This window comes from Mya arenaria, chromosome 14 (assembly GCF_026914265.1).
Source record: "Mya arenaria isolate MELC-2E11 chromosome 14, ASM2691426v1".
NCBI lineage: Eukaryota > Metazoa > Mollusca > Bivalvia > Myida > Myidae > Mya > Mya arenaria.
The window spans coordinates 25273352-25292286 of record NC_069135.1 but is presented as its reverse complement, the minus strand read 5'-3'; the positions used below and the strand labels follow the sequence as shown (position 1 = coordinate 25292286).

Sequence of the window (18935 nt, the reverse complement as noted above, 5' to 3'; positions counted from 1 at the left end):
GACAATGTTTAAGAAATACAAAAGTATACATTGAGTTCAAAGATGTTAAAAATGTATTATAGATTGAGATCCAAATGCTTTCAAATTACATAAGTGTAACATAAGATTTTATTAACGTTTTTTATTTCTCAGTTTAAAAAAAGTAAGGACATTCTTTTATAAAGTGGTATATATGTAAAAAAAAAATGCTATAAGCATTGTATTGTCTTTTCATATATGCAATTAAAGAATGGAAAGAAGGTCGCACATTCATTAATGGGCAACATGTGTGACATGGTCATAAATTCCTAAGGGATTAAGGGCCTTCATAACACCTTTAATTGAGGTTATAGTAACTTGAAAGTGACAGTTAATTAAGGTTCTAATATCATGCCCATCATTCCAAACTATGGGCAGCTTGATACATGTTGTGTATGATTTTCAGGATTTAAAACCAAACAAAAAATATATTTTATTTAATTATACCCGCAAACTCTGAATTTTAAGATAATACATTATCAAGAACTATAATCAAACTGTACTGAAATAGCAATATGGTACTACAAAAAAAAGTTTCCACTGCTGACCTTTTTTTAAAAGCAATGAAAGTTTTATAAATGTTCAGGTTTTTTATTGGCATTCTACAGGCACAAAAAGGAGAATGTTCCGTAAATTCTTCTTTGCATTCATTTTCTTTTGTAATTATTCAAATTTGTTATTTAAAGAACAAAATTATGGTAATAACTTTGTACATAATATATGTGAATTCGCTGAAATATGTAATATCCTTAAGAATAATGCAAAAATTGCTTGTTCGGGGTAAACAGACATCAAAATCTTACTTTACCGTACCATTGTTAATGTTCGGAATATTATTTTGAAAAGCACTAACCATCAAGTGTTTAGTAAATCAAGGCAAAGCCTTTGTAAATTTCATCCAATACTTTGGAGAAAAGTGTAACAAATAAGGCAAACAAATCTTTAATTGTATTTCAATAACAATTGGTTAAGTTTGTTGCAAAAACAATGAAAAAGACAACACCTGGCTGGCAAAAATAATAGGGGTTGAAAAGTCTTTGATATAGGGGTTGAAAAGTCTTCAATATGGCTATCAAAATATTTCAACTAGGGGTTGAAAAGTCTTTGATTTAGGGGTTGAAAAGTCCAAACAGGTAGGGGTTGAAAAGTCTTTAAAATAGGGGTTGAAAAGTCTAAGGGTTGAAAACTCTTCGTTTTAAGAAGGGGTTGAAAAGTCTTGGGGTTGAAAAATCCTGCTCCCGTAGTTTTTAAAGTCATACACAATATGGCGGCGATTATGCGGAAATGAAATTACTTCGAACACGTTCTTCTACAAAATAACCGACCTGTATTTAGTGCTATTGCTTTAACATCAATCGAAGCAAAAATGGCATCAATGTATGCGTCTAAAAATGTTAAATTTAGATGGAGACAATCCAGAAATGAGCTACCAGGAAGTGATCGATTTCGGACACGAAGGTACATGTACATTAGTCTGAAATAATAGACGTGTTATACGGGATTCTTCCAATCCCTAACGTCTAAACGGTTTTTGTGCAAAAAGCGGGGGTGTTTGAAAAATATTGAAATTGTATTAAGTGAAGTATTTTATGGTTGAAATGGATAATAAAGTAAAGATTTATATTCATATTTTACCATGGAAGTGCAAAGCTACTTTGCAAAAAAAAACAAGCATTTAATGGGGTCGTGCTAAACTGCTGACCGATTAGCTGACCATATAGGAATAGAAGAGATTTGCTGACGAATTGCTGACCATATAAACAAAGAAGGATTTTTATTTTTTAAGTTTTTCTGTTTGTTATGTTTGTTTTCAATGTTTTAAATATTTTAATGTTATATGAAATAATTTATTGAATTGACGAATATTCTTTTTTGTTATTCCAAGAGCGTTTCGTTGCAGTAAAAGATAGAAAGAAAACTGTCTACATCCAGGCCACACCACGTGGAGGCGCTCTTACCATAGCCCATTTTTTTGAGTGAATGAGCTAGTGAGTAGTGATTGATTGATTGATTGATTCAGTGATTGTGTGAGTGAAAGAGTTATTGATAGTAAGTGATTGATTGAATGAATGAGTGTGCTAGTGAATAGGTGCAAGCGCAATTGCCTGAATAAAAGTCACCTAATATATAAATATATTACTGACTGACCAATTTCTTAGCTGACCATTTAACATATAAGGAAAATGGACTATGATACATTTATCATTTATATATATATATATATATATATATATATATATATATATATATATATATATATATATATATAGAAATTGGTCTGTAACTTTTCAATATCGAGTTTTCCTATACGTTACATTGGTCGGCTAAGAAATTGGTCAGTAACTTTTCAATATCGAGTTTCCCTATACGTTACATTGGTGAGCTAAGAATTTGGTCAGTAACTTTCCAATATCGAGTTTCCCTATACGTTTCATTGGTCAGCTAAGAATTTGGTCAGTAACTTTCCAATATCGGGTTTCCTTATACGCTACATTGGTCAGCTAAGAATTTGGTCAGTAACTTTTCAATATCGGGTTTCCTTATACGTTACATTGGTCAGCTAAGAAATTGGTCAGTAACCTTTCAATATCGAGTTTCCCTGTACGTTCTATTGGTGAGCTAAGAATTTGGTCAGTAACTTTTCAATATCGGGTTTCCTTATACGTTACATTGGTCAGCTAAGAAATTGGTCAGTAACTTTTCAATATCGAGTTTTCCTATACGTTACATTGGTCAGCTAAGAAATTGGTCAGTAACTTTTCAATATCGAGTTTTCCTATACGTTACATTGGTCAGCTAAGAATTTGGTCAGTAACTTTCCAATATCGTGTTTTCCTATACGTTACATTGGTCAGCTAAGAATTTGGTCAGTAATTTTTCAATATCGGGTTTCCTTATACGTTACATTGGTCAGCTAAGAAATTGGTCAGTAACTTTTCAATATCGAGTTTCCTTATAAGTTACATTGGTCAGCTAAGAATTCGGTCAGTAACTTTTCAATACCGGGTTTCCCTGTACGTTACATTGGTCAGCTAAGAATTCGGTCAGTAACTTTCCAATATCGGGTTTCCTTATACGCTACATTGGTCAGCTAAGAAATTGGTCAGTAACTTTCCAATATCGGGTTTCCTTATACGTTACATTGGTCAGCTAAGCAATTGGTCAGTAACTTTTCAATATCGAGTTTTCCTATACGTTACATTGGTCAGCTAAGATTTAAGAACTCCTCTCTATCATTGAGTCGTAGTTAGACGCATATAAAATAAGTTAAAAAGACAACTATAAGTTTCAATGTTATTACATAACAAATTTATTAAGTATTTAGTCAAAAACTTAACAATGTATCATAGTCCATTTCCCTTATATGTTAATTGGTCAGCTAATAATTTGGTCAGTAACTTTTCAATATCGAGTTTCCCTATACGTTTCATTGGTCAGCTAAGAATTTGGTCAGTAACTTTCCAATATCGGGTTTCCTTATACGCTACATTGGTCAGCTAAGAATTTGGTCAGTAACTTTTCAATACCGGGTTTCCTTATAAGTTACATTGGTCAGCTAAGAAATTGGTCAGTAACTTTTCAATATCGAGTTTTCCTATACGTTACATTGGTCAGCTAAGATTTAAGAGCTCCTCTCTATCATTGAGTAATAGTTAACGGCAAGTTTCAATGTTATAATAACAAAATCAATTTGATAATAATTATTCTGATGCAAGTCCGTAACTCGTATTACTTTTTCATTTATCAACATATATCAGGCCATAAATCGGGTTAAAGGTAAAAGTACTTGTCAATGACATATCGCTTACATAACAATTAGATATTTAGTCAAAAATTAACAATGTATCATAGTCCATTTCCAATATCGGGTTTCCTTATACGCTACATTGGTCAGCTAAGAATTTGGTCAGTAACTTTTTAATATCGGGTTCCCATATATGTTACATTGGTCAGCTAAGAAATTGGTCAGTAAATTTTCAATACCAAGTTTTCCTATACGTTACATTGGTCAGCACTATGCAGTGAACCGTGAAGTTAAGGACTGACCATATAGTCATTTTGGTCAGCTAAGAAATTGGTCAGTATCTTATGAATGATGCATTACTTTGTCATCAATATGCACTGAACCATGAAATAGAGTGACAATACAACAATTGACCCCGAGGCTCTTGGTGCAAATTGTGACAACTCGATAGTCGCACAGTGTTAGCGTTCTTATCTTTACAAGATTTTAAGGGGCTTCATGGACCATAAGAGTTAATGAATAAATATAAATTAAAAGCGTACACTAGTTTCACCATTAATGCTTTATTTGTTTATACTGTGTGAACATTTCATTATGCTGTATGCACAACGAATCACAATTATTTCATGCATTAAAACACATTATTTACCTTTTCATTAAAAGGAAAGTTGACTGACACAGACAACAATTATGCCAAGTGGAACAACTTGACCCAATCGTAATAATTCGGCCACCTCCGACAAGCTTCGAGATAATACAATCGTAACAACTCGGCCTTGGCCGAACAATCTGAACACCTCAGCCATATCCAACAGGGATTGACTATCTTGAAGCTTACCGAAGATGGCGAGTTGTTACAATTGATGGCCGAAATGTTCCGATTGTTGTAAAATTGTAAACTGCAGCCTTGCAGGTGCCTTCATGTATATATTGTTATGTTTTGACAGAATGAAATGAAGAAAAAACCATCAAACTCATAATTATTTGCTTGATATTACTTTTTGGTTATGGAATTTATATTAAATAACATTATCTGGTAATATTTCTTGTTTTTATGATATGTTATAGATGCAAAATGCTTTAACCCGGAATCCCGATCGGAATAACTACCCACTTTTCGTACAAAACAATTTGTATGTGAAGGATTCGCTGTATCAAAAATTGTAAAAAAATCTGTCAACGAACATTTATTTGGACTAGAAGGTACATCTAGCTGATCTACATCTCTTAGTCTAAATATTTGTAAGTTGACGGACTCTTTTTACGATTAAAAAAATGTATATATATATATATATATATATATATATATATATATATATATATATATATATATATATATATATATATATATGGCAAATCCTTCACTACAACATCTTCATGTTACTTTCAATTCAGAGTTGATTATTCACTTAAATTATTTCGCATTTTTAATTGTTGTTTAACCTGAAACGTCTCAACCATCAAAAAAGAACATATATGCTTCAATAGTCTAAAAAAATAGACGTGTTATATGGGATTCTTCCAATCCCTTACGTCTAATCGGGTTTGTGCAAAACAGGGTGGGGGTTGAAAGATATTGAAATCGTAGTTAGATAAGTATTATATGTTTGAAATAGATATTAAAGGTTTATATTCGTATTTTAGTTATTTCCATGTAAGTGCAAAGATTTTTTTCACAAAACAAGCATTTAATGCATTTAAACACAACCATTTTACATCTATGTAAATCTATGCACCGCAGCCTTGCAGGTGATCTTCATGTATAACAGTTTATATCATTATGTTTTGACAGTATGAAATGAAGAAAAACACTCATCAAACTCATAATAATTCGTCAGCTTTTATTTTTTTGTGTACATAACTCATATTTTAGATATATATAATTATCTGACCCGGAATCCCAATCGGAATAGCTACCCACTTTTGGTACAAAAAAATTGTATGTGAAGGATATGCCATTTCAAAATTTGTAAAAGAACAGTTAAGTTACTATTATTTGGACTAGTGCTTCAAGTGTTTGATTTATTGTCTCTATAATGTATAATGCACCTGTCAATTGTAGAGCCAAGCTGGGAGCTGCCTAAAAATCAGTTACCCGGTTAGCTCAGTTTGACTGATCTCCATGCAAGTGTTCACATGGTCGTGGGTTCAAGCTACATACCAGTAGCATCTTTTCTCAAAGGTTTAATTTAGAACCCATCATCCAGGAGTAAACAATTATGATTTTTTTATTAAATATTACAGGCCATGTTCTTTTGTAAACTTTCAGATTGAGAAGTGCCTGGATACAAGGCTAGTATTGTTAACATCATCTGATACAATCAACTGGAACAAAGCTGAAATGGCTGCCTGACCTGACTTAAAAATTGGATGGCAGTACATCAGACTAGAAGATTACAAGTATTGAGGTGGACAAAATGAAACCTGAGCCTACCAAAGCTGACAGATTGCACAAGAAACACATAAATGCAGGTATTTACTGAGATATTGTAATTATTTTTTGAAACTTCTCATTCATTTAGGAAGTTCAGTTGAAACAGAGTTGGCAAAAAAAAGAACAAAGGTATATACATTTTGAAGTCTAATTCAAATGAGAAAATTACTGGCCAGCACAGAATGGTAAAATGCTAGTCTACCAATATAAATGTGCCTGGTTCGAATCAGTAAAGCTGATGAATGTACTGGTTGTGTAGCCAGGATGTGAGTAGGTCTGCACTTGGCTGATAATGCATATCATATGTTTAAGCTGCACTCTCACAGATTGTCTGTTTTACCAACTCTTTTTTTATTTCTTGGTCTTGTAATGAATTATTTTATGCGAATTTCTGAACACTGGACATAACAGACAACTGGAAAAAGTGGATCGCTGCTTTCTTATATTAATTCAGTCAAAAAAGACAACTGAAAATATTGGAACGCTGTTTTCTTATTTTAATATGGTCAAAAGATGATGTTCTATTTTTGTGTACGCTTTAAGCCACAAAACCTTTGTTTTCGACCTGAAATATGGAAGTCTGCAACTAATATTTTGTCAGTAGTCTTATATCACTGGTTTGCAGATATTTTAGCAAAAAAATAGGTCATTCCAAGACAAAAAATACAAAAGTTGTAAAAACAGTAAATCTGTGAGAGTGCAGCTTTAAATGACTAAATGTTTTGATTTGGCTCAATTTTCACCTAAAATCTTATAGTTTTGTGCCATCTAAATGGTTTGTTTTTAACAACATTACATGTGCATATGTATATATTTGTTCTTAAATTTGTAATTTAGATTGGAAGATTCATTCTCTGGAAAGTAGAAAAGGGCATGTTACATACTGTTATCACTGCCATGACAGAAACCATATTGAGGAGCTGGTCCACCTGTAGGAAGAATTGCGCTATTGGTTGGAGCAGCACTATTACCCAGCCATACACCAGCACTTAGTTTGTCATAGGGAGCATTTCTGAGCAGTTATGGAGACCACTAACTATGCAGGTATGTCATAATCAAAATCTTGGTTTATATATTTTTTTATAATTTAGCATCTGTTGAGAAGAAATTTATTTCTAGATTGAAGGCACACACTATAGATTGATACCCAAAAATATACTTCTTATTTTAATGCATTATCATGTCTAACTCATTTGACTTAAATGATCAAAGCAAAAGAAATGCAAATGATTAATCTGCAGATATACAAATGTAAGCTTTTTTAACTGGGGAAATTGTTGCCACTTGTCTATTAATTAAAGAACACATTTATAATTAATAATGTTTAATCTGTACACAAATCATATGCCTTCTTTGTTTTAACCATCAATGTCAAAGAGTCCAGCATGATAATGCATTAAATTGAAAAAAATGCATTAATTTATATGAACCCTTTAAAACAAAGACATTTCCTAAATCCAATAAAAAATAATTGAATATTGATGCAGAGTTCAGTTAGAATATAATATAACTTTTTTTGCAGTTGTTGCAGTGAAACTTGCACCAGTGTGTTTTCTGTGGAGATAAAGAGATAGTGTCCAGCAATGAAGACCCAACTCAAGATCTGATCTTGTAAGGCCAATATGAAATAACTGTGTGGGAAAATGGGAAAAACCTGCAGTCAGGAATGCACGGAAATCATCAAAAGAACAGTGTTAAATTAATCTTGAATAACTTGACATTTATTTTGTTTGACATATTTATTCATGGTGCAGTGAAAACATTCTTTTTTTTCTCATGGTTATTTAAATTTAGAATTGATAGGAGGGAACATCACTATGTAGTTTCATGTTCATAGTCAGATCAAAACCCATGTACATGCCCAAATGAGCATTCGAAAATATCAAAATGGTACTTGTTGTATGTAGTGTAAGTTAATTAACATAATAAACAAAAATATTTAATCAATTTCAATTTATTATGCCCCTTTCAAAGAAGAGGAGTATATTGCTTTGCACATGTTGGCCGCTACGTCCGTCTGTCTGACAGTAGACCAAAGCTTTTCCGGATGATAACTCTACAATTCCTAGACCTATTGTCAAACTTGACATGAAAGTTTGGTTTAACCAGTAGATGACCCCTTTTGATTTTAGGGGTAATATGGTCAAAGGTCACAGTGACCTTGAACAGGAAGGTGTCAAACCATACATCTGACTGATAAGTTGACAATGCCTGCACCTATTGCCCTCAAACTCAACATGGAGGCTAAGTCTGACTATTAGAAGATCCTATTGATTTAAGGGGTCATTGGGTCAAAAGTCAAGGTCACAGTGAAAGGTTGTACTAATAATGACTGGACAAAGCCTGCACCCATGGCCCTTGAACAACTTGACTTTGGGGTTGGGCCTGACCAGTAGGTGAGCCCTATTGATTTGTCACAGATCATTGAACGCAAAAAGCTTGCCTGTGTGACAACTCGACAAAGTCTGCACCCATGGCCTTCAAATTTGAAATTTAGGTTTGGGGTGACCAGCAGATGACCCCTTTGGATTTGGAGGTCAAGGTCACATCTCCAATATTGGTCATTAAAACTATGTCATTTACTTATTCCCTGCTGCTAAGAGGATACATGTTTATCAGCAAATATCAGCCATCATCTGAATATGAGTGAAAACTGTACCCACTACCCTCATACTTTGAATAGCATAATCTTAAAACTGCCTCAAAGGCATCTTTTGTCAATGAAAAACCAGCTGTCATTTCGGTCCATGCATATTTCATTCAATTGTCCAGATATTCTTGACAACATGGCGCTAATTAATGCTGCAGGTTTGAAATTTAAGACATTAGTTTTTTTTCTTCAGCACCATGCAGATTTATTAACACTTTTATAATAAAAACAAACTAGAAAACAAATTTTAAAGATATTAGTTTTTTTCATGGTATGATGCCACAGCACCATGCAGATTTGTTTTCACTTTTATATCAAAGAAAGTAACTCGAGCACAAATTTTGTAGATATGTGGACTCTGTTGATAGAAGTTCTGGGAGGCATTTTAGGCTTGAAAGAGCATCATTTTAAAGTTATATTTTTAATATGTCCCTTGAATCTTGGGTATAGTTTGTATTGTATTTGCATTTTAAAGACATTGGCTTCAACAGACCCTAATGAAATGAAGGAATGTAATTGCTTACTGAAACTGTTATAAGCGACGTCATAAATTGAAGCAATTTTAACATAACAAATATGCATTTAACTAATTTAAAGCGGTTCAAAATTAGGAAATTTGAATTAAGAATCTTGTAGGCCATTGGATACATGATTAAGTAGGGCCAATATATTTGTGCTTATTATAATCACATTTATCCTTCTTCATCTACCTTAAAGAGTGTTCATCATTTGTATGAAATCATTTGATCACGTTTCATTTGAAAGAACTTTGCGGTAGTGTTTGCTTGCTTCAGTTACGTCACCGACAGTTTTGCAGCGCTTTCAGCGCTTTGATTATTAACGGGGGCATATGTATAAGAGATCGTCACAGTGTATTAAAGAGGGGGTATGTATAAGAGATCGCCACAGGGTATTAAAGAGGGGGGGTATGTATAAGAGATCGCCATAGGGTACTAAAGAGGGGGGGGGTATGTATAAGAGATCGCCACAGTGTCGGAAAGATGGGAACATGTATAATAGATAAAAGATCGCCACAGTGTCTTAAACAGGGGAACATGCATAAAAGATCGCCACAGTGTATGCAACAAGGGAACATGCATAAAGGATCGCCACAGTGTATGAAATAGTGGAACATGCATAAGAGATCGCCACAGTGTATGCAACAGGGGAACATGCATAAAAGATCGCCACAGTTTGTGCAACAGCGGAACATGCATAAGAGATCGCCACAGTGTTTGCAACAGGGGAACATGCATAAGAGATCGTCACAGTGTATGCACAGGGGGACATGCAGAAGAGATCGACACAATGTCTGAAAATGTTTCATGTTTTAAATTTCGATATAGCGTCTGAAAAAGGTGTCATGTGAAAAGATCGTCACAGTGTATGAAATGATTCATAGTAGTGCGTTTTGTGGATCTTACTAAAAATCCATCTAACATCACATATTTTCACCCATGTCTTTATTAAGCAAAACCCAGGGCGTATCTCTACAATGTTTATAAAAGAAATAACACTCTCATACACTGCTCACTATATTTCGTATAAAAGCAAAGCCTCTCCTACGGTATCCCTTCATTTCGTTTAAACGGAAAGCCTTACATATATCACTTCATTTTTTATAAAAATACAAAAAAAACTCTTTCATTTCTTATAAAAACAACAAAAACTCCAACTTATTCCTACATTTAGTTTAAAATAAAACATTCACACTAAGCCTACCATTTTTCCCGATACTTCTTATATACAAAGAATCACAATCAAGAAACATGGAACAACAGCACAAAACTCCTCAAACAACACAGTGCATAACTTTTTTTATAAATGAACTAGGCATGTTAATCAAGGATTGATTGAGGTACCGCCTTGGAACGACCAGTTAAATGTAAATTTACTGGGGTTTTAAACCAGTTTGTATGCACAACCGAATTCTTATCACAACAATCAATCCCTACTTTAAAAGGACAAAACCTTACTCTTATTCCTACATTTCGTATGAAAGTAAAGCCTCACAAGAAACTCTTCATTTTTATAGAAGTAAAGCCTCACACGTATCACTTTATTTCGTAGTAAGGCCAAGCCTCACACGTATTCCTTTATTACGTAGTAAGGCAAAGCCTCACACGTATCCCTTTATTTCGTAGTAAGGCAAAGCCTCACACGTATCACTTTATTTCGTAGTAAGGCAAAGCCTTACAAGTATCACTTTATTTCCGTAGTAAGACAAAGCCTCACACGTATCCCTTTATTTCTGTAGTAAGGCAAAACCTCACACGTATCCCTTTATTTCGTAGTAAGGCAAAACCTCACACGTACCCCTTTATTTCGTAGTAAGGAAAAGCCTCCCATGTATCAATTTATTTCCGTAGTAAGGCAAAGCCTCACACGTACTCCTTTATTTCGTAGTAAGGCCAAGCCTCACACGTATCCCTTTATTTCCGCAGTAAGGCAAAGCCTCACACGTATCCCTTTATTTCCGTAGTAAGGCAAAGCCTCACACGTATCCCTTTATTTCCGTAGTGAGGCAAAACCTCACACGTATCCCTTTATTTCCGTAGTAAGGAAAAAACCTCACACGTATCCCTTTATTTCTGTAATAAGGCAAAACCTCACACGTACACCTTTATTTCGTAGTAAGGCAAAGCCTCACACGTATCCCTTTATTTCCGTAGTAAGGCAAAGCCTCACACGTATCCCTTTATTTCCGTAGTAAGGCAAAACCTCACACGTATCCCTTTATTTCGTAGTAAGGCAAAACCTCACACGTACCCCTTTATTTCGTAATAAGAAAAAGCCTCACAGGCATCCCTTTATTTCCGTAGTAAGGCAAAGCCTCACACGTATGCCTTTATTTCCGTAGTAAGGCAAAACCTCACACGTATCCCTTTATTTTCGTAGTAAGGCAAAACCTCACATGTATCGCTTTATTTCATAGTAAGGCAAAACCTCATCCTCTGAAATTATACCAACTTATACGGGGTCCCCATGCATTTTCGGCTTGTTTGCACATACAATTTGCATGGTCAACAGTAATATTATTGGATAATTTGACCAATTAGTAAGTATTTTAGTAGTATAAAATTTGGTATTTCGCGGCCATTTTGTTTGGTGGTGCGGTGGTTCTGTCGGTGGTTTCATTGTTTGCGCATGCGCAAGTTTGAAATTGACTCTCGCGGCCATTTTGTTTGGTGGTGCGGTGGTTCTGTCGGTGGTTCCATTGTTTACGCATGCGCAAGTTTGAAATTGACTTTTGCGGCCATCTTTGGCGATTTCGCGCGTTAGCGGTCATATTTGGCGATTTCCCGCTTTTAGCGGTTATGTTTAACCATTGTTTAAAATCCAAGACAAAGGGTCATTGTTTAACTGGGTCTCCATTGATTATCAGTATTAATCTTTTTGCGATTGAAGTTGACAGCCATTGTTTTACCGGCTAATATGAGTTATAATTTGACACCATATGACTCAAACAGGAGAATGTTTGATTCCTTTTGGGATGAGAATGGTAATATGTTACCCTGGAACGATAGTGAAGCTCGTTGTATATATTTGTGGGTTAAGGAGAGTCATCAGAAAATGGTAACTCTTTTAAGACAAACTAACAATTTTCAAACCATAGTTGATCAGTACAATAGCCATCAAGAGATTGAAGAATATCCGGATAGATGTAAATTCATTCCCTTTTTAACCGCATATACAGGACTTAAAGACGAGCCCATAGTACGAGAATAATCAACGTCCAAGACATTTTTCTAGTTGTCTAGAGAGCAATGACTATCTGCAGATAATGAAAACCGAGCCGTGTTGTGAAAAAATGAAAAGAATGGTGTTGACAATCAATCGCATTGAAGATCGACTGTTTCGTCCATCACGTTGAGCAAAAGAATATTTACAACACAACAAAATGGACATATTATGCAATGTTGTATGTGTTTTACTGCATTTTTCTTCAAAAAAAGAATTCATGAGAAATTAAGAACTCTGGCATTGTGTGGCGTAAAATGATTTGTTATATTTATTACTTCACGAATTTCCTTTTTGCATGTTTCAAATAAATATTTAATTCACTTTATGTACATGTATGTCATTGTATGTATATGCTTGTATGATCATATGCTGACTTATTTTATACATGTTTAGTTTCAAATAAATGTATTTATATCTTTACATGTTTTCATTTCCTTGCTTTAGTTTAATTAACAACCCATGTGTCCCATAATATAAACTACTAACAACGATGATCATGTTTAATCATGGATAAAACGCAGAAGGAACATATCCTATCACAATATTATTTCGATTCTAAAAACGCAGGCAGCTTTTTGGGTGCAAAAAAAGTTACACAGGATATTAAACCAAAACTATCCAAGAGTATTTACTACTTATTTCATACAGAAATGGCTCAACAATCAAGATTCGTATGCCATTCAACGTCAGGCGAGACATACATATAAAAGACCACGTGTTGAAGTGGCGGGTATGAACGATCAGGGTGATATGGATTTAATGGCAGTTGATAACATTGCTAAATACAATGATGGAGTTAAATACCTACTCATTGTTATAGATATATTTTCACGTTTTCTATCCGTTCGACCCTTAGTTAATAAAAAATCTAACACGGTATTGTTAGCAATCAAGGATATTCTCAGTGTTCATAAGTTTAAAAAGTTAAGAACGGACCGAGGTTCTGAATTTATCAATCGTGAATTAAAAGCGTTTATGCAAAAGAAGAGAGTTTACTTGTTTAATACACAAAGCACCGCTAAAGCAAACTATGCAGAGCGAGTCATTCGTACCCTTCGTGGTATGATATTTAGAATGTTAAGATATCAGCGAAATTATAGATATATAGATCACCTTCAAGATATTGTAAATAGTTACAATAATTCCCCTCATCGGAGTTTGGATGGATTAGCACCAAGTGATGTTACAAAGAAAAACGAGACACAACTTTGGAGTAAAATGTATCTAAAACCTAAAAAAATCCCCAAAACGCCTCCTCGCTTTAAATATAAAATTGGTGATTTGGTTAGATTAAGTTACACGAAACATCCCTTTAGAAGAGCTTATCAACAACAATATACTACAGAAGTTTTTAAAATAAAGAGCAAGATTTTCAAACAAGGTTTTCCATTGTATAAGATCATAGACTTGAATAAAGAACCAATATCAGGTTATGTGAATCAAAATGAAATAATTCCTGTTGATAAAGATGCAGACAGTCTTTGGTATGTTGATAAAGTTTTAAAAAAGAGAAAAGTCAAAGGGAAATTAGAGTATTTTGTTCGATGGGAAGGATTTCCAAAATCATTTGATAGCTGGATTGATGCAGATCAAGTTCAAGAACAATAATAATGGAACGTTATGTGTTTGTGAGAGACAATGAGAGCAATGAATTAAAAGGTTTTACTATTTATATTGCTATTCTTGATAATTATATATTGTGCATCCTAACAATATTTCATTTTTTCAAATATTGGTTGTATAATTTGTGTACAATTTGTAGCTACTTTTTGGATTCAATTGCGTTTTTAAAGACAATTACAGTGTGTTGCGCAAATGTTTAATTGATAAAGGGTTGAATATGCATAATTTCAAACTCTGTACTCGCGGCCTTGAGTGCTGAGCTAATGTTTATTTGCATTTTGTGACTAGTGAGTATGATTATATTATACTTCATGTACATCAATGTGAATTCTTCAGCTTGTAAATACACTGAATGCAAATCAAACCATTCATCCTCATTGACATACTACCCTTCCTTGGTTGAGGCTTTTGGAACCAAACACCTTAATACCGTCGACATTCACTTCAAAGCCTGGCCTAAATTTCTAGAAACTTCTAAGTCCCTTATAACAGGATTAAGCTAATTTCATTAGTAGGGTAAAAAGGGGACTCTCGCGGCCATTTTGTTTGGTGGTGCGGTGGTTCTGTCGGTGGTTCCATTGTTTGCGCATGCGCAAGTTTGAAATTGACTCTCGCGGCCATCTTTGGCGGTTTCCCGCGTTAGCGGCCATATTTAACCATTGTTTGAAATCCAAGACAAAGGGTCATTGTTTAACTGGGTCTCCATTGATTAACAGTATTCATTTCAATAGAAGGGATATAAACAATAGCATTGTCACACTAACCACATCAGTGTATTGTATGTCAAAGGACAACTCATCCAACGTTTCTAACATAGGGTCATCGACCTAGGATCTATTTAATGGTATTGTTTTCCCTCATCAGACGATGGACTTATCATAACCTCCACCATCTTTATATGTGATCAAACGGATTCTTTTATATGTAAGATCACAGGTCATTGACAAACAAAAGTTCATCAGAACCCAGCCATCGCGTGATTGAAAGTGATTTCAAGAAATTGAATGACTAAAACCTGACCGTTTAGTGTCAATTCGTACAACAACACCATATCTAATAGCCACCCAATTACTCTCCGACGTACCCATTGTAATAACTTAAAAGTGAAGACAGTTAAATGAGCTGCTGATGGCTCAAAAGACGAGATTGTCGTTATCATATATCTAGTTTATCATTCAGGGTGACTAAAGCTCTTCCACTGTGGTGAGCTATCACAATAAATCACTTATTAAACCATTGTCAAATGCCAGCGCTCGATTCACTGGACTCTGTTTATCATTATGGACACCTCCGTTGAACCTTACAATGACATGAAAGTTTTTCAAACAACTTACTAAATAATCTTTTATTTTGACCACCAAAAGTAGGTTTTGAAGATATAACAGTTTTGTCCTCTCTTAGCTTCTTTTGAGTTTCACTATTTTTATTAAATCGGTAAAGGATTCACACAATTTCTTTATCAAATAACCTCATACCTTAAAGGTATGATGTATCGTTTACATTTCATTAAATCAACCCTACAGAAATGTTAAGATGTGTTCGATCTTATTGTAATGAAAACGTGAATGTTTTTTATTATTTATTTTTGTGTATAACTATTTCATTCCATTAATACAATATTTTAAAATTTAACAAGACCAAATTGAGATTTATAAGTTGAGGACATGTCTGACGAGCTATTTTATACCATTCCGGTATGTTGTATCAATAAATAAAATATCAGATAAGATTTTAATATTTATTTTCTTATAAATACAATACAATGCAAATACAAATAAAGTTGATTATAATTGAATTCAAACAATTTGTTTAACAAAGATCATACATTTTTATTTATTTTTTTATTTATTTTAGGTTACATTTTAACAGTAGAGCAGTAGATAACATCACATGAAATTACATGAAATTAGATGTAATTTGGTATAAAACATAGAAATAATATCTCTTGTATCTTATAATGTCCATAAGCATATGATTTAATTCCATCTTCTAATAAAAATCTTTTGTCATCAAAACTAGATAATCCTACTTTGCTGATTGTTTCCAGATAAATTTTATGGTTATGACTTCTTAATGAATGCATTGTTGAGTGCATTTGAGAATTATTAAATAATACATGTTTATAATCATTAAGAGTCAATGATTTTTTAACAACCGCTTTTGATATCCCTTTTGCTCTTTTCTCGTCTATATCATCACACTTAAATGCATACATTTTCGATCGCAAACCGCAATATTCACTAATACATTTCTCATTTGTTTCACTTTTCATTTTTCCCATTACATTTTTGTTGAAGTCACTATATAAAAAATGATCTTTAGGGAAATCTGAAGTGTCAAACAAATGTGAATAGGCCAACATATCTTGGAAAATGTCCGGTGTTGTACATGATACTAAAAATGAATCTGTGTCCGTTAATTCTAGCTCAACGTTGCTACCATACACATTTTTCAAATGATTATAATAAAAATCGTACATGGTATATTTTGACAAATCAAGGATACTCATTCCAACAAAAATTGGTTTATTTAATTTTATTTTTTTTGAGAAACTGACTTCAAAATATTAGTGATTGATGATTTAGCACAAAAAGCTTCACAAAGTGTAGATATTGTCAACTTATTCACCATTTATAGTCATCACCATAATTTTTCAGTCTTTTTCGTAGTGCAAAATTTATTTACAGGAGGAAAATATTTTCGAACTATTAGTCTAAACAGTCATTAGTATGTGTTGTTTAACAATCAGAGAGATAAATTACAAATTCAAGCATTAGCCAAACAAATGTTTCCCGGTGAAACACATTATTTTATGGATGCCTATAGAAAAGCCACAAACAAGAAATATAGTTACCTTCTGGTGGATGTAAGTCCACATTCTAACCCGTTATATAAACTTCGTACAGACATCTTTCCACATCAAACCCCCATTGTATTTCTACCTGAAAAGGAGAAAAATGGAAGATAAACTACAGAAGGAGAGACATTTTTTAAAATTTATGATCAACACCAATGAAAAACAACAAAAAATGTTGATAAAAAACTTAACAAAATCTCAATTGGCTGCACTTATAGAGGTGATTTACAATGCTATCAGGGGAAATCTTGTCATTCCAGAAAAGGATAAAAAGAACTTGAAACGATATAGACATGTCATACGTAAAGTAATATCCAAAAGACTCTCTCAAAAAAGGAGGAAAGCCATTCTGTTAAAATATTTCAAACAGTTTTTAGCGTTAATTAAACCCAGTGAATCATGGCTCAAGAATTAGTGTTAATTCCTAAATCAAAGTATGAATACTTACTCTCTAAATGTGATGGAAGTTTACAAAACAGTCAACCTTCTAAAAACAATAACATGGTATTACAACAAAATGGTAAGAATTCACAGAAAAGGTTGACTCAAAATGGAGGGAAGTTACAGAAAAAATCAATTCAAAATGACGGAAATTTACAGAAAAGACTAGTCGTGAAACGTTTAAATAAGTTTTTTGAAAAACCTAAAAAAAATAAGAAAAAAAATGAGAATCTCAAAGAAATAAAGTCAAAACAAAACAAAAGGGGAAAAACAAAGATAATTAACAAATTGAAATGGATTCCCTATAGTATTTGAAATTCAAATGTTTAAAATTCAAATGTTTGGCGAACTTTTTTCCCGCCAAATTCACATTTTGGTGGAATATTTTCCCACCAAAACATTTGACAAACTAGTTCATTTACTATTGAGTTTCCGAGTTAGTAACATTCTTTAAGTTTTTACAGAAGGAAGAAATTGATACTTTTGAACCAGAGGATGGATCTAAGGGGTATATTCTAGAAGTAGATCTAGAATATCCAAAACATTTACATGACAGTCATAACGACTACCCATTAGCTCCGGAACGTAATGAAAAATTATCTCCTTATGCTCAACATGTGTTGAAACATTTACACAACAGTGAGGAACTTCCACCCAGAGCAAAGGTGGAAAAATTACTCACCACTTTAGAAAACAAACAGAATTATGTACTTCACTATCGCAACCTGCAACTGTATCTCCAACTCGGTCTAAAATTAAAAAAAAAATACATAAAGTATTAGAGTTCAAACAAGAGGCTTTCATGAAACCCTACGTTGAGTTCAACACCAAAATGCGACAACAAGCCAAGACTGAACTCGAGAAGAACTTCTTCAAACTCATGAACAACTCGGTCTTCGGTAAGGTTGTTGTTTTTTGTTGGTTTTTTTCTTGTTTTTTGGGGGGTTCGTGTTAATTATTACATTGTTATCATTTTTGTATGATCTGCCCGTATGTAATTTATACAATAAATTTATTGTCACTTCCATACCACTAATACTTATCTACAAAAACAACTGTTCAATAATTGTCAGGCGTAGTTTCACTTTATGGTATTTCATTCATCTTCAATCAGACGCTTACAAGTGCTCATGTACAATTAGGAACCTAAAGTAAAACTGACCAAAACTAACTACCGGCAAGTAAAAAGTGTATTTTTCGGTCCCATTTTCATATCCCTCATCCAAAACACAGGTATCTAAGATAACGACGGATACCATCATAAAAACATATATTGAGCAGTTCAGAGTAAAGATTAACATGATGAAAAGTTACTTACCAAAAATTTTGTTTATTTCAGGAAAAACCATGGAAAATCTTCGGAAGCATCGGTCCGTAGAACTTGTTCATACAGAAAAACGACTACAGAAGGTGTCATCCAAAC

The 18935-nt window shown here is 33.5% G+C and overlaps 2 long non-coding RNA genes across 2 annotated transcripts; one reads left to right on the top strand and one right to left on the bottom strand.

Annotated features, from left to right (window-relative positions):
• Nucleotides 1–1407: 1407 nt before the first annotated feature.
• LOC128217877 (uncharacterized) lies at nucleotides 1408–8144 on the top strand. The gene is made up of 4 exons (XR_008258279.1): nucleotides 1408–1476; nucleotides 6033–6235; nucleotides 7035–7241; nucleotides 7720–8144. It is a non-coding gene; the product is annotated as an uncharacterized LOC128217877 (long non-coding RNA).
• An 8906-nt stretch (nucleotides 8145–17050) lies between these two features.
• On the bottom strand, nucleotides 17051–18591 carry LOC128217876 (uncharacterized). Its single transcript, XR_008258278.1, has 3 exons — nucleotides 18543–18591; nucleotides 18195–18261; nucleotides 17051–17558 (listed from the first exon to the last, which is right to left on the bottom strand). It is a non-coding gene; the product is annotated as an uncharacterized LOC128217876 (long non-coding RNA).
• Between the last annotated feature and the right edge of the window lie 344 nt (nucleotides 18592–18935).